Here is a 15,353-nt window from a genome sequence, read left to right on the forward strand (position 1 = left end):
TCACTAGTTTAAGATCATATCATGTCAAATGCCAACTGAATTGTGGCACTCTCCTATTCAAGAATCTTCACTGGCTCCCCATTTCTCACTCTGTCCTATATCAAATGTAGACTAGATCAGACTTCCAAAGGCCTTTATAAGCTATCTTTACCCATCCATCCCAATCCCATGTCTTTGCTCCAGTCACACTCTTCAACCAGCTTTGTGCCTTTGTTGTTGGTTTTCTAGTAGAATCTAGAACAGGCTCTGGAGCTGGACCACCTTGGTTTGAATCCTAGATTTAACACTTATTAGCTCTGTTGCTTTAGTTAGGTGACTTCACTTCTCAGACCTTGAGCTGCCACGGTAGTAAAATGGTGATAATAGTAATTAAAGGGATTTGTAAAAATCAAATGAGACAATGCATTCCAACTGCTTAGAATAGGGTCTGGTAAGCCCTTACCCAATTTTAGTTATTATTATGACTATTTCCTTTGTCTGGAATTCCCCCCTTCCATTTTGTTCATCTAAATTCTACCTGTTCTTCAAGGTACTGCTCAAGTACCATTTCCTTCAGGGTGCTTGCCCTTAGTAATCTAGTCCTCACAGTTTGGCCCATAATAATAGGGGGTTTATATTGCTCATCATTATTTCATGCATGTTAGTCTCATCCTACCTACTATACTGAGCCAGCAGACAATGAGACAAAAACAAGTGAGACAGATCTAGGTTCATTTCTTAACTCTACCACTTTAGATACCTGATTTTTTGCAAGTCACTTAGCCGATTTGACCTTCAGTTTTCTTATCTAAAAAAGGGAACAATAATCCTTACCTGGCTAGGTTATCATGGGGATTAGAGATAATATTCTCAAAGCATCTGTGACACAGCCTGATACATGGCAGGTTGTCAATAAATAGGTACTCTAATAAAGGTTATCAGCTCAGACTTGTCCTTCATGGTTTAAGAGTACTCCCACCCAGATTTGTCTGTCCACTGTCAAAGTTCTGCTGTACCACTTCCTTGCCACGCTTTGAAAAGTAGCTTACAAAGGCCCCTACTCTCTCTCGGGTTACTTCAGGAATAGGAAAAAATCCCAGAGAAGATATAAGCAAGGCATTGAGAGCTTTGGGAACACTGAGGGGAAAACTACAAGCTAGGGGGAAGAAAATCCCAGCAGAGGAACTGCAGCCAGAGCTGGAGCCTCCTAGCCTTCCTTAGTTTGGGAAAGGAGAGGAAACTATATATAGAATCTAATAGTTATTCTTGAGGAGCTCTAGACTTAGTCCACACTTTCATTCCAATCCTAGCTATGTGACTTTGTATAAAACACTTCTCTGAGTTGTAGATTCTTTACCTGCAAAATGGGGAAGATAACTATCTCTTATTCAGGAATTATAGTCTGGATCAAATCACTTAGTATAGTACCTGAAATACTATAAACTTAAAAAAATAACAACAGGGACCACTTAGTAAATAATTAAGATGTGCTAGGCACTAAGTACTTTGTATGCATTAGCTGATTCAATCCTCACTCCAACCTTATTGATAAGAATTATTCCTCTCTTTATAGATTAGAAAATGGAGACACAGAGAGCTGAATTACTTTGCTAAGGGTATACATACAGCTAGTAACCAGAAGCTGGAAATGAGGCTCAGATACTCCAGCCCTTTCTAGAATATCACACATCTGCTCTTCCCCAAAGAGCTATCTGTCTCAAAAAGCTTATACACTTGAGGCCTCTCCCTTAAGAAGGGATTCCCTTAAGAAGCAGTCAGTAAAGGAAATCAATAGTCCTCAAGTTTAAACCATCCCTTCTCTTAGGCAGTGGGGAAGTAGGATGAGGAGAAATGATCAGAGAGGTAAGAAAATGGGATCCACTAGCCAGGCATTTCCAGGTTATTCTATTCCTTAGAAGAAACTATTCCTTACTTCTAAAGACATATTAGAACTAACATTGAACACACACCCTATCATTTATTACTCCAAAACTCCTTTCTTGGGAAGCAAAAAGTAAGGGATCTTAAAGAAAGAAAGCAGAAGTGGGGAGAGGGGCAGCAACCATGGCAACCATGGCTACTAGTTGTACCTACCAGGAAAGTTGCCCAGGGTTGGGAGATGGTTTAGGAGCAGCCAACTCAGATGCTCATCAACAACCCCTCCAGCTAGACCCCAGTGCTTCTTTTTGCAAGTTGGATCATCCCTTAGCTGAGAGCCATCTGCCTTCCTGTTAAGACCTCCTGAGATGAGGGGCCATCAGCCCAAGTTTCTGAGTGTGATCCAAGGTGCCCAGCCAGAGTCAGGTTCTAGTTCCAAGAACAGAAAGGAGTGGAATTGAAGGCAAGGTATGACCATCAGCCTGGTTGGCCTTAGATATGGCCACAGTCTTAGTGAATGAAAGACAGTGTTAACTGTATAGGAGTAAAGAACACTGCTCAAGAAACCAGCCAGCACCCTGGTGGCAAAGGGAAGGGTGAAAGGCAGTTCCAGTAGCATAAACAGCCCCCCTCTTCCCTACTCCAGCCTCTCTGAGCCCTGGCCCGCCTACTTCCACGCTCAGAGGCCAATAAGGAAGTTGGGCCCCCAGCCACTGCCAGAACTCAGGAAAGGAGCAAGGAAATGATGTTTGGGAAAGATAAAGTGGGTGTCTAAAGAGAATTTTTAAAAATACACGTAAGTGAGAGAGAAAAATACCCCAGACACATATACTTAAAAGAATTCCTGTGCTTCCTGGACTGAGTTAACCCCACCCAGCCATCTCCACAGGTCCTCTGGGCCACAGAAAAGGAAAGCCTAGATCAGCCAGGCCTAGTAGCCTCCAAGGCCAGAAGAGCAAAAAGCACTGCACTGATTTTATACTGCTGGGGGAGTGTGACCTAGAGATTTTCTAAGGTGAAGGTCCTGTTGAGATATAAAGACTCACAAGCCATTCTGGGCCATATATACTGGGTTTGTGCTTCCTATCGACAACTGAGGAGACCCAAAGAAAACTCCATTTCACCCCAGAGGCTCCACCTCCAGAAGAGTGGCACTCACACTCAGCATCCCTGCCTCTGCCATGAATTTGCTCTGACCTCTAACAACTTACTCCCTGTCTCTGAGCTTCTGTTTCCTCTCTGCAAAACAAAATATTGAATTCTATCATCACAAACAATCTTTCAAGCTATAGTATGCTATGATATAATAGTCGTAGGCCCCAGGCTGGGGCTTCAATGGTGTCCTCACTGACCTGTGCTATAGCCAGAACCCAGAATAACCTCACATGTGTTTGTTATATATTCAAAAAGTCCAAGCTCAGGCATCAGAATTTAATTTCTCCTGGGGATGTCCCTTCATAATAGTCCTGATCACCACTCTAATTTCCTTTGGCCTCTGGTCCCAATTCCAGCAAGTTCTGGCTCCTGAAAAGGCTTACGTGAGCTCCCACTGGATGAAAAATATGCTAGGGCCTTTCCTCTCTGGGGAAATCATGCCCGTAGGCTAGAGGCTACTTCCCCTCTTTCCCCTCTGTACCTCCTAGGGAAGTCAGGCCGGATGTTTATCTATTCTACTAAAGTCAGGTACCATCCAAGTAAGTCCATAGGCCCTCCTTTGGTATAAGTACGGTACAGAAAAAGTTTGGTAATTTTAGTAGGTATATGGATCTGGCATGGAATCTCAGCTTTACTGCTGACTAGTTGTTATGCCTTGAGCATGTCACAGAACCTCAATTTATGCAATGTCACAGAACCTCGGAGACATTCAGTAAATCATATCTGTTATTACTATTATCCTCTACCAAAAATAATAATAGGCAAGATACCATTAGCAGCAAGAAAAATAACTTCTTCAATCCAAATGAAGATGAAAGAGAAAAGACTAGTTAAGAAAAGGATCAGAAGCCAAACCTAGTACTCTAGAAGAAAGCTTCTCAAACTTTAGTGGGCATACTAAACTAAAGGCATCTTGTTAACACATAGGTTCTAGTTCAAAACATCTAGAGTGAGCTTTAGCTGGTGTGGCTCAGTGAGTTGAGTGCTGGTCTGTGAACCAAATGGTTGCCAATTTGATTCCCAGTCACAGCACATGCTCGGGTTGCAGGCTAGGTCCCCAGTTGGGGGGTGTGCAAGGGGCAACCACACATTAATGTTTCTCTCCCTCTCTTTCTCCCTGCCTTTCCCCCTCTCTGAATAAATAAATAAATAAATAAATAAATAAATAAGTCTTTTTTTAAAGAAAAGGTTTAGAGTGAACTCTATATTCTGACCTTCTAAGAAACTCTACAGTAATGGTGATGCTGTGGATATCATACCTAGACTTTGACAATACACTAGGGAATCCAAAACTGTTAATAGTACACTAGGGAATAAACCCTGGCCTGAAACAAACAAACAAATAAACAAGTGTCAAAATAAACAGTCTCCTCATGCCATTACTCAGGTCTGCGTGTGCAGCCTTTCCTAATTTGCTGGTTGCCAAGTACATTCACCCTTCCATTCAGTAACCAGGGCCTTAAAAGTGCTTCCCTGGTGAGGCTTGCTGATCCCCACTTCCTAACAAAGTAAATAACAAGTTTGATAGCAGTCTGGCCTTGTCAGTGGCCAGGTGAGGCTAAGGAAATTATTATTACAACCATAAGCATGTTCATGGTACTGGTTGGAGTAGGGAGGCAGGTGTGAGTATGATTTAGGTAGTCACCAGATGCGATGATAGAATAAGCAGGTGGACACAGATAGCATATACTTGAGAAATTCTTGGGCAAGGAGAGATAAGAGAGGAATGTAAGAAGTTTGGCTAGTATAGGATTAGGGAAAGAGGCTGAGAGATGGGGTGAGGATACAGGGGGCACCCTCTCACTTAGCAGAGATGAGTTCCAGATAATATGACCAAGTATAACCTGGGTAGGTAAAAATGACTACTTCTTTCCAAGCACTCAGATGATAAAAAGTGAACATGGGTGCACTGGGGTGTGGGCACATGCAGGCAGAAGTAACAGATAAGCCAGAAGCTAGGTCCCAGAAGAGTCCTTATAAAGACTGTTGGGAGAGGTGGGAAGATAGAGGAGGGCCAATTCTGGAAGGAGTCAATCTCTAGCTGTATTAGTGGGCTGTCACCCCAATATCTTCAGACAGTACTAACCGTCTCTGATCCTGGCTCCTAGCACACCCTTCAGGACATACTTAGAGGGGGCCAGGTAAGGGGCAAGCAGAAAGAGAACCATGACTCTGCCATATCCTAGGGCAAGAAGGAAAATATGGTCTCTGTTGCTTGGATTGTAGTTAGTCAGAGGTCTTGGCCATAACCTACTGTAGGCTCTTTCCTCTTTTGAAAGTGTTTAGATAAGGAAAAGCACAAAGGAGTGTCCTTGATTACTTCTGTTTACTCTTTGTGGCTCTTCGAGCCTCCCACAACAGCACATTCCACTTGCCCCACATGAAGGAGTCCAAGCTCATTCTGGCACAGCAGGAAAGTAAGCCTGTACATTGGTGGACCAAAAAATGCATGGCTTGTTTATCTGTCAGAAGAGGGGGAAACCTGCTTGATCATCAGGGATGGACACAGAGCTACAAAGGCCCACTCCTCATTGTTAGCTGAGGGATCATGAAGCCTGGTGATACAGAGATCCTTACTACAGACCCAACCAAGGAGGAATAGGGATATCTATTTGCGCAAATGCACGTCTATGTGTGTGTGTGCAACTGTGTGTATTTATGACTATAGATTTGTGTATATGTGCATGTATGTGCACACATATATCTGTGTATGTGTGTGTACATATGTATAATTTTAAAAAGAATTTTTGAGACAATGACTTTCTTTTTAGTCTGGGAAAGTTATAATGAGTCATGTGAGATATGAGTACTTTATGCAGATGAAGGTTTTGTTGCAAAGTTCTGCCTTTCTACCTTTCCCACCTCTTCCACCTCCCCTCAATTATCTGAATAGCCAGGTCAAGATCTCTCATATAAATCTGCTGGATACCTCTCTCCACCCTCCACCTCAGGATGCATCTTTTGCCAACAGAAACCTAGGGAAATGGATAAGAAAGGAAGGGAATGTTGTGGTGGAAAGAAAGACTTCCCTAAATGCTTGGTCTGTGTCAGGGGGTGCCTTTTGGCCTTCTAAGTAGAGAATGATAGCTTATTCTGTTTAGGGCTGTTTTCATTTATCCATTTTCACATTGTAATCTTTAAAACATAGGGATACTTCTTTTTCTAAAGAAGGTTGGAAGGCCACAACCATATGAACCATTTGAGAGAGTTTTTAAAATATTAGGGGCTATTCAAACAAACAACCTAACCCGACGCCTCCAAGAACTTGAGGAACAACAACAAAGACAGCCCAGAGCAAGTAGAAGGAAGGAAATAACCAAGATCAGAGCAGAATTAAATGACATAGAGACTAAAAGCACAATTCTAAGGATCAATGAATCCAAGAGTTGGTTTTTTGAAAAGATAAACAAAATAGACAAACCTTTAAGTAGGCTCATCAAGAAAAGAAGAGAAAGGACCCAAATAAACACAATCAGAAATGAAAGAGGAGAGATTACAATTGATACCACAGAAATAGAAGGGATTGTAAGAAATTACTATGCAGAACTGTATGCCAGTTCTGGAAATTTGAAAACCTAGGTGAAATGGACAAGTTTCTAGAAAAATATAATCTTCCAAAACTCAATGAAAAAGAAGGAGAAAACCTAAACAGGCCAATAACAGCAGAAGAAATGGAAGAAGTAATAAAAAAAACTCCCATCACACAAAAGCCCTGGATCAGATGGTTTCAAGGAGAATTCTACAAAGCTTTTAAGGAAGGGCTAACACCTATTCTTCACAGACTATTCCAAAAAATCCAAAAGGAAGAAAAATTCCCCAACTCTTTTTATGAAGCCAGCATCACCCTAATTACAAAGCCAGACAGAGACACAACAAAGAAAGAAAACTTCAGGCCAATAGAGCTGATGAACATAGATGCTAAAATCCTCAACAAAATATTGGCAAACTGCATCCAACAATACATCAAAAAGATCATACACCACGACCAAGTGGGATTCATCCCAGGGATGCAAGGATGGTTCAATATTCATAAATCAGTAAATGTAATACACCACATAAACAAAAGCAAAGACAAAAACCACATGATCATATCAATAGATGTGGAAAAAGCTATTGATAAGGTACAACACCCATTTATGATAAAGGTACTCAGAAAAATGGGAATAGAGGAAGCATTCCTCAATATAATAAAGGCCATATATAAAAGACCTACAGCAAACATCATACTCAATGGGCAAAAACTAAAAGCTTTTCCACTAAGATAAGGAACAAGACAAGGTTGCCCACTTTCACCACTACTATTCAATATAGTATTAGAAGTTCTAGCCACAGCAATCAGACACGAAAAGGAAATAAAAGGCATCCAAATCAGAAAGGAGGAAACAAAACTGTCACTGTTTGCAGATGACATGATAGTGTACATGGAAAATCCTATAGACTCTACTCAAAAACTGCTCGAACTAATAAATGAATTTGGCAAAACAGCGGGATACAAAGTCAATATCCAGAAATCAAAGGCATTTTTGTATACCAACAACGAAACAGCAGAAGCAGAAATCAGGAAAAAAAATCCCATTCGATATAGCAAAAACAAAAATAAAATATCTGGGAATAAACCTAACCAAGGAGGTTAAAGACCTGTATGCAGAAAACTACACAACACTCAAGAAAGAAATTAAGGAAGACATAAACAAATGGAAACATATACCATGCTCATGGATTGGAAGAATTAACATCATCAAAATGTCCATACTACCCAAAGCAATTTACAGATTCATTGCAATACATATTAAAGTTCCAATGGCATATTTCACAGACATAGAACAAACACTTCAAAAATTTATATGGAACCAGAAAAGACCCCGAATAGCAGCTGCAATTTTGAGAAAGAAGAACAAAGTAGGAGGGATCACAATACCTGATATCAAACTGTATTACAAGGCCACTGTAATCAAAACAGCCTGCTACTGGCATAAAAACAGGCACATAGACCAATGGAATAGAACAGAGAGCCCAGAAATAAACCCAACTCTCTACAGTCAATTAATATTCAACAAAGGGGGCAATAACATAAAATGGAGTAAAGATAGCCTCTTCAACAAATGGTGTTGGGAGAACTGGACAGCTACATGCAAAAAAATGAAACTTGAGCACCAACTTACACGATACACCAAAATCAATTCGAGGTGGATAAAAGACTTAAATATAAGCCATGACACCATTAAAGTCCTAGAGGAGAACATTGGCAGGAAAATCTCAGATATTCCACGCAGCAAGATTTTTACTGATACGTCCCCTAGAACAAGGGATATAAAGGAAAGAATAAACAAATGGGATCTGATCAAAATTAAAAGCTTCTGCATGGCTAAGGAAAATAGTATCAAGATACAAAGAGAAGCAACTGTTTGGGAAAATATATTTGCCAATGATACCTCAGACAAAGGTTTAATCTCCAAAATATACAAAGAACTCACTCGACTCCACTCTAAGAAGACGAGCAACCCAATTAAAAAATGGTGAAATGACTTGAACAGACACTTCTCCAAGGAGGACATACAGAGGATCCAGAGACACATGAAAAGATGCTCGATATCACTAGCTATCAGAGAGATGCAAATTAAAACCACAATGAGATACCACTTTACATCAGTCAGAATGGCTATCATAAACAAAGAAACAAACAAGTGCTGGAGAGGTTGTGGGGAAAGGGGGACCCTAGTTCACTGTTGGTGGGATTGCAGACTGGTACAACCACTATGGAAAACAGTATGGAATTTTCTCAGAAAACTAAAAATGAATGTGCCTTTTGACCCAGCAATTCCACTATTAGGAGTATATACTAAGAACCCTGAAACACCAATCAAATAGAACCTATGCACCCCGATGTTCATAGCATCACAATTTACGATAGCCAAGTGTTGGAAGCAACCTAGATGTCCATAGGTAAATGACTGGATCAAAAAGCTATGGTACATTTACACAATGGAATTCTATGCTGCAGAAAGGAAGAAGGAACTCCTACCTTTTGCAACATCATGGATGGAACTGGAGAGCATTATGTTGAGCAAAATAAGCCAGGCGGTGAAAGACAAATACCATATGATCTCACCCCTAACAGGAATCTAAACAACAAAACAAAGAAGCAAGCAAAATATGACCAATGACACTCAAATACGGAACAGGCTGACAGGGTCCAAAGAGGAGAGGGGAGAGAATCATAGGGGAAAAGGGGAGGGACTCACATGAATAAGTATAAAGGACACATGGACAATAATTAAGGTTGGGGGTGGAAATGGGAGGGAGGTGGGGAGCAGTGGGGGAGGGCAGGGCAGGGAATATAAAACAGAAAACTGTACTTGAATAAGAATTAAATAAAAAAAGAAAATATTAGGGGCTAGAAAAAGCTTAGGAATTTAGAAAAACAATATGTGCAATTCTGTTTCAGAGTGGGTAAGGAAGCATATTCTAGTTTTTCTATGGATAGTCTGGTAACACATACATATCATAGGCTGTTTTTTTGTTGTTGTTGTTGTGAATTATCCCAAAGGCAAGGTGTTGAATGGTGCATAAATCACAGCTTCTAGAAGCAAGAAGAGCAAGTCAAGGACTGAATAATAAAAGTGGGATTTTCTTTCTTGTGTATACAAAAGGCAAGGGTGCAATATCAGAGGGCCAATGGAGACTTCAGAAGAGTGCATAAGGAAAATGACAACAGTTTCACAGAGAAGCGTCTATAGAGTCAGCTTCTCTGTGATGCTCAATTTCCTACACTAGTAACAAGAGTGATAAAGAAGATGGAGGATGCTTGCCCTCCAGCTGTAGTTTCTAGCAGAAATGTGTATAGCATCCCTTGGGAAGGAGGTTATAAGCATAATACAAGATTTCCTTTCTTCTCCCTTTAAGCCAAATACCTCTCACCTCAAACTCATTATTGGAGATACTACTTTTCTGGAGAAAGATGGAATCCCCAAAGCTTTCCTCAAAGTTAATTCTCAAAGCCCTTAGAATTACTTCTGGCCACCTGCACTACTAAAGACATGAAACCCTAGAACAATAGCTAACAATAGCCAGGACCCCAATAGAACCAAGAGTACCTTCTCACTCTGCTTTGAGCAAACATGACAATGAGGAAGGGCCAATGCTCAGCACAGCTAGGGCATAGTGAGGAAGGTGGACACTAATAGAAGATGAGGTTGGGGAAGTGCCAAGGCCAGATCATGGAGTTTTCTAAAGCCAAGGTAAGTAGTTTCATTTTATTCTCAGTGCAGTTAGTAGCTACTGGGGGTGTTAAGCAGGGTACTACCACAGTCTAAGTTGTATAAAGATGTCACTTGGCTGATGGATTTAGGTAAGAGAAGAGTAGAAGCTGGGGAATAAGTTTAAGAGGCTCTTATAGATAAGAGGTAATGGTGGTTCAGGAAGAAGCAGTAGTAGTAGAGAAAGGTTTGATTAGCTATCTTGAAGCGGTAGAGTTGACAGTATTTGTTAATAGATTGAATGTGAAGAGTAAGGTAAAAAGAAGAATAAACCATGACATCTGGGTCATCTGGCATCTTTTCCTTTTAAGCACAGAATTCGTTCCCAAAACTGAGTCATTAATAGTTCTAAAAAATGTTGGCAGTCTTTATCATTCTTTTATTTCAGCATTTATGGAGCTTCTATCTTCATTTAAGGTGCTTGGAGAGGTACTACTATGGAACACACCAAAACTAAAAAAATATAATCTCTGTGCTCAAGGGATTTACAGTGTGATAGGGGGTGAATACAAACACCTAAGTAATCATTAAAAAGGACAAAATGTCATGTCATAAAGGAAATGCTGACAAAATGAGAGTTAAATAAAAGAGAAAGCATAGGGGTTGAATCAAAGAAGACTTTACAGAGACTCTGAGCTAATTTTTAAAGACTCAGCACAATTTCAACTGGAGAAGACTAGAGGAGAGGTTATGCCAGGTTTTGTATTAATAAGAGTGGGAAAAGCAGGAATATGCTGCAGGAAGGACACATGGTTCCTATAAGGCGCATAGGAAGTAAAATTAGAATGATGTAAGAACAGGGTAGGCTTTAACTGTGATGTTAAAGCATTTAATTTACATAATCCAATAGGCAAGAGAGAGGCTTTGGAGGTTCCAGGATAGGAAAGCAACATGGTAAAAGCAATATTTCAAAAGGTTATTCTTGTAGTTACATGGAGGACGAATTATGTGGCTAAATGCTGAAAACAGAGAAGTGAGTAGGCTAGTGCAATACACACAAAAGGCAGAACTAGATCAATCACAATGGGAATGGAGAAAAAGGGAAGAATGTAATAGAAGATATGTAAGACAGAATCAACAGGGTTGGACTATTAATTAAATATGGAGAGAAGAGAAGAGTTAAGATGACTGAAATACCTGTGAGAATGGTGGTATCACTAATCTAGATAGGGAAGTTGAAAGCAGGAGCTAGCTGCAGGAAACACGAGTTTGATTTTAGATACAAGTTTGTTTGTTATGCTGTCAAATTATGTGAATAGGCATGCCCAGTAAGAAGTTTCACATCTGGGCTGCAGTGCTAGAGAGAGGTTAAAGAAAGGTATGTTCATGTTGTCATTATCCACAGAAAGGAGGCAGCCAAGGGTACTGCAGTGGATGTGACTGCCCATAGTACATGTGTGCAAAGGAAAGATGGTGGATGACATATCTCTACATAATAGATATAGTTCAGGTGGGAGAGGAAGAAGAACTAATCAAAGATAAAACAGTAAAATGTAACTTTCAATGATATTAGCAATAAATTTTTAAAAATAATGTCAGTAAATTTGTAGGGAAATAGGCATTTTTATACATTGCTGGGTGGGAATGGATAGATACACATTTGCTAGACAGAAATTTGTCATATGTTACCAAGAGACAAAAAATGTTCTTTGCTATACTTGCCTCAGTCAACATATACTGAAATTGAAATGATACAGAGAAGATTAGCATGACCTGCACAAGGATGGTATGCAAATTTTTGAAGCACTCCATATGTTTTTCTGGAATTAGACATCAGTAATGGTCACACAACCTTGTGAATATAATAAAAACCACTGAATCACATACTTGAAAGTAAAGAATTTTATGGCATATAAATTATATCTTTTTTAGAAATGTTCTGTATATTGACTGTGGCAATGCTTTCACAGAATATAAATTTGTTACTGAATTGTACCTGATAAATACATGTAGTTTGTTCTATGTAAATTATATCACAAAAAGATGATTTAAATTTATTAAAATAACAAAAACATATCATCAATTAAAAATAAATAAAAAGGTTTCTACCCTATGATACACTTTTTCCACTTGTAGCAGTCTCTCCTAAGATAGCAATTAGCAATACACACATTGATTTATGTACATGAAGTGTCATTCACTGCAGGGTTATTTATGATGGTAAAATTAGAAATATCCTAACCATCCAACATTTAGGAAGAGCTAGGTGAAAAATTGTCCATGTCCACGAAGCAATAATAGTCTGCCATTAAAAACCATGCTTTTGAAGACTACTTAATGATCTTGGAAAAGGCTCACAATATAATCCTAAGTGAAAGAAAAATTGTATACAAACCTGTACATAGTATCAGTCAAATTTCTAAATATATATGTATATATATATTGATATACAATCATACACATATTAAAAGTCTGGATGAAAATACACTATCTTATCGGGAGGTATTTATATCCGTGTGGCAGAATTAAGTCATTTTTATTTCTTTATACTTATTTAAAATTTTGAAATTTCCTATACTACACAAGCATTAATTTTGAATGAGAAAAGGTTTCAAATAAAAAGGACAGCATTCTATGTAGATACATCATTTACTGTGGCAACTGTCAGAACTGTCTGAAAGTCAGGAATCTGCAAGTATACTTATGCTTCCATTTAACTATTTCAAACATGTAGATTTCCTCCTTATGGAAATTAGCCTAGAGCCCACCAACCTAGCAAAATAATTTCCCCAATAAATGCTTTCCCCAACTGCTTAACAGTTGATTCTTCTGTTTATTCTATTAATTAAAGAAAAAAAAACCATCTGACAGTTTTTACCTCAATATTAGTAAGTACTGGGAGTTGTTCTTTGCTGTGAGAAGCTGCCAGGGCTGTAGAAACACAGAGTAAGTTGATGGGAGACAGGTAGAGGAAAAAGGAGGTCAAATCAAAGTCAGCATCAAGGCTCTGTCCAATGAATTGAAAAGAAAAATGGTGTTTTGATTTTTGGGTTTTTTTTTTTGTTTGTTTGTTTTTTGCTATTCAGGGTTTTCTTGGCTTTAATTTCATTCTGGGTGCCTGTTGGAGTTGGTTGGGACACAGTTGGGTGGAAAGGGCACAAAACAGAGAAATCTGGTAGGCAGGGGGTGGCAGCAAGTACCACTTGTGAAAACACTTAAAAACTAATATTTGTATACCATGTCTACACTTCACAAAGAACTTTCATAGACATCATTCCATTTAATCCTTACTACAACCTTACAAACTCTACTTTAGAAAAGAATAAGCTCAGGTCCAGAAATGAAGTAAACATACAAGGCTTGAATCCAAGTTCTTTGCTTCTAAATTCCTTCTAAATCAGAGACTTTGGGAGTGGGGCCTATCAATCTGAATTTTAACGAGCCTTCCAAGTGATTCTGATGCATGCTAAAGTTTGAGATCCATCACCCTAAAAAAATGCTTCCATACATTTAAGAACAGATTTTCATATGGTTTCTTTAAAATACTGGCTGCTGCTTTGACTTATGTGGGGTCTTGTCTTCTAAGGCAGGCTGGGAGTCTCCCTTCAACTGTCAGTGGCTTTGTACATAATACAGAGAAGCTGCTTGTATAGAATTTAGGCTCTAGGAGCAGGAACATACTAATTCATGGTGAAGAAGTTTCCAGAACAAAGAGGGCAATTCCAAGGTCACAGCTTCCCTTGTTGGAAGAAGATACTAGCTGGCGAGCAGGCACCATATAGCTACCTCCCTTCTGGACTTTCTCTTAATACATTTTTACATGATGTATTGTGGAATGTTCTGCATAAGTCCCTGAAAAATTCCCTGCTCTTATATATTTATGTTTACAAACATGTAGTTCACCAGGCTTTTAATTTCTTTGGTTTTAAGTTGGGCTATTAAAAGGATTTTGGAGCAATAGTTTAGAGAAAATGCAGAACTGAAATTAATGATTTCCCTCCTAAGGAACATGGACTGCCCTACTCCAACCTCCCTAACCTTCTACTTAATTCTATCTAATTTCCTCACTGCAGGTAATTGTTCTCATTCTCTCTCTCTCTCTCTCTCTCTCTCTCTCTCTCTCTCTCTCTCTCTCCCTCTCTCTCCCTCTCTCCCCCCCCTCTCTCCCTCTCTCTCTCTCTCTCTCTCTCTCACACACACACACACACACACACACACACAATCATACACATTCTTTTCCCTTGGGATGGAGAACAAATGAAACAGCTATTTTGTTTGAAACTTGGACTTGAGTTAAATTGGATTTTAAATTTTGTCAATGTGATGTTTGTGAAATCGAAACAAAACCCACACATGGATATTGATCTAATTTGAAAATACTAAAGCTGAAAGACAAAATCATGGAATAAAAGTTATAAAGTATTCAAAGTTCTAGGAGTGAACAGAATTGTTATGTATCCCTTTCTTCACAGGTACTAGCACTGAATTCATTCATTTATTTAGTCATTGAAAGATTGATTCATTTGTTAGTTATTGAGAGCCAAGCAAGCACTGTTCAAGGTACTGGAGCAAAGCAATGAGCAAAACAGAAAAGATCAGAGTCCTCATGGGGCTCAACTCAATAAATATATGTCAGGTAATAATAAGTACTATGAAGACAGAGAAAGCAGGGTAAAGGGTAGACTGACTGACAGGGATGTATGGGGCCAATGCTATTTTAGAAAGTGTGGTCAGTGAAGGCCTCTATTAGGAGGTGATATTTGAGAAGTGACCTAACTGAAGTCAGGGAAGGAGCCCATCTGAAGGAAAAATATTTAGGCAGAGGCATTAGCAAGGGCAATGGGCTGAGACAGAATCACCTTGTCATGGTCCAAGAACAGCATGAAAGCTAATGTGGCTACAGTGGAATAAGTAAGACAAAGGAGGGTAGGAAATAAATTGGGGGAAGAAGCCAGGGGCCTGGTAAGTAGGTTATTGTAAGTACTCTGGATTTAATTTTAAGAATGATGGGGATAAACCCTGTGTCTAGTAGGTGCCAAGGAGTTTAAAATGTCTGCACTGTGGTTCTTGCCCTCAAGAAACTTTCAATTTTTCCATTTTGGGAAGTAAACAAAAATTATAGGAGACTTGAGAAGGGGAGGGGAT

General features: G+C 39.3%; 1 protein-coding gene and 1 pseudogene across 1 annotated transcript in view; one reads left to right on the forward strand and one right to left on the reverse strand.

Moving 5' to 3' along the window:
• SHROOM4 (shroom family member 4) overlaps positions 1 to 15,353 on the reverse strand; it is a 253,536-nt gene that overhangs the window by 61,115 nt on the left and 177,068 nt on the right. The window lies entirely within an intron of this gene.
• Positions 11,926 to 12,026, forward strand: LOC118981042 (uncharacterized; annotated as a pseudogene).

Source organism: Sturnira hondurensis, unplaced genomic scaffold (genome assembly GCF_014824575.4).
Source record: "Sturnira hondurensis isolate 20B ecotype Veracruz unplaced genomic scaffold, ASM1482457v3 Scaffold0023420, whole genome shotgun sequence".
NCBI classification, from domain to species: Eukaryota; Metazoa; Chordata; class Mammalia; order Chiroptera; family Phyllostomidae; genus Sturnira; species Sturnira hondurensis.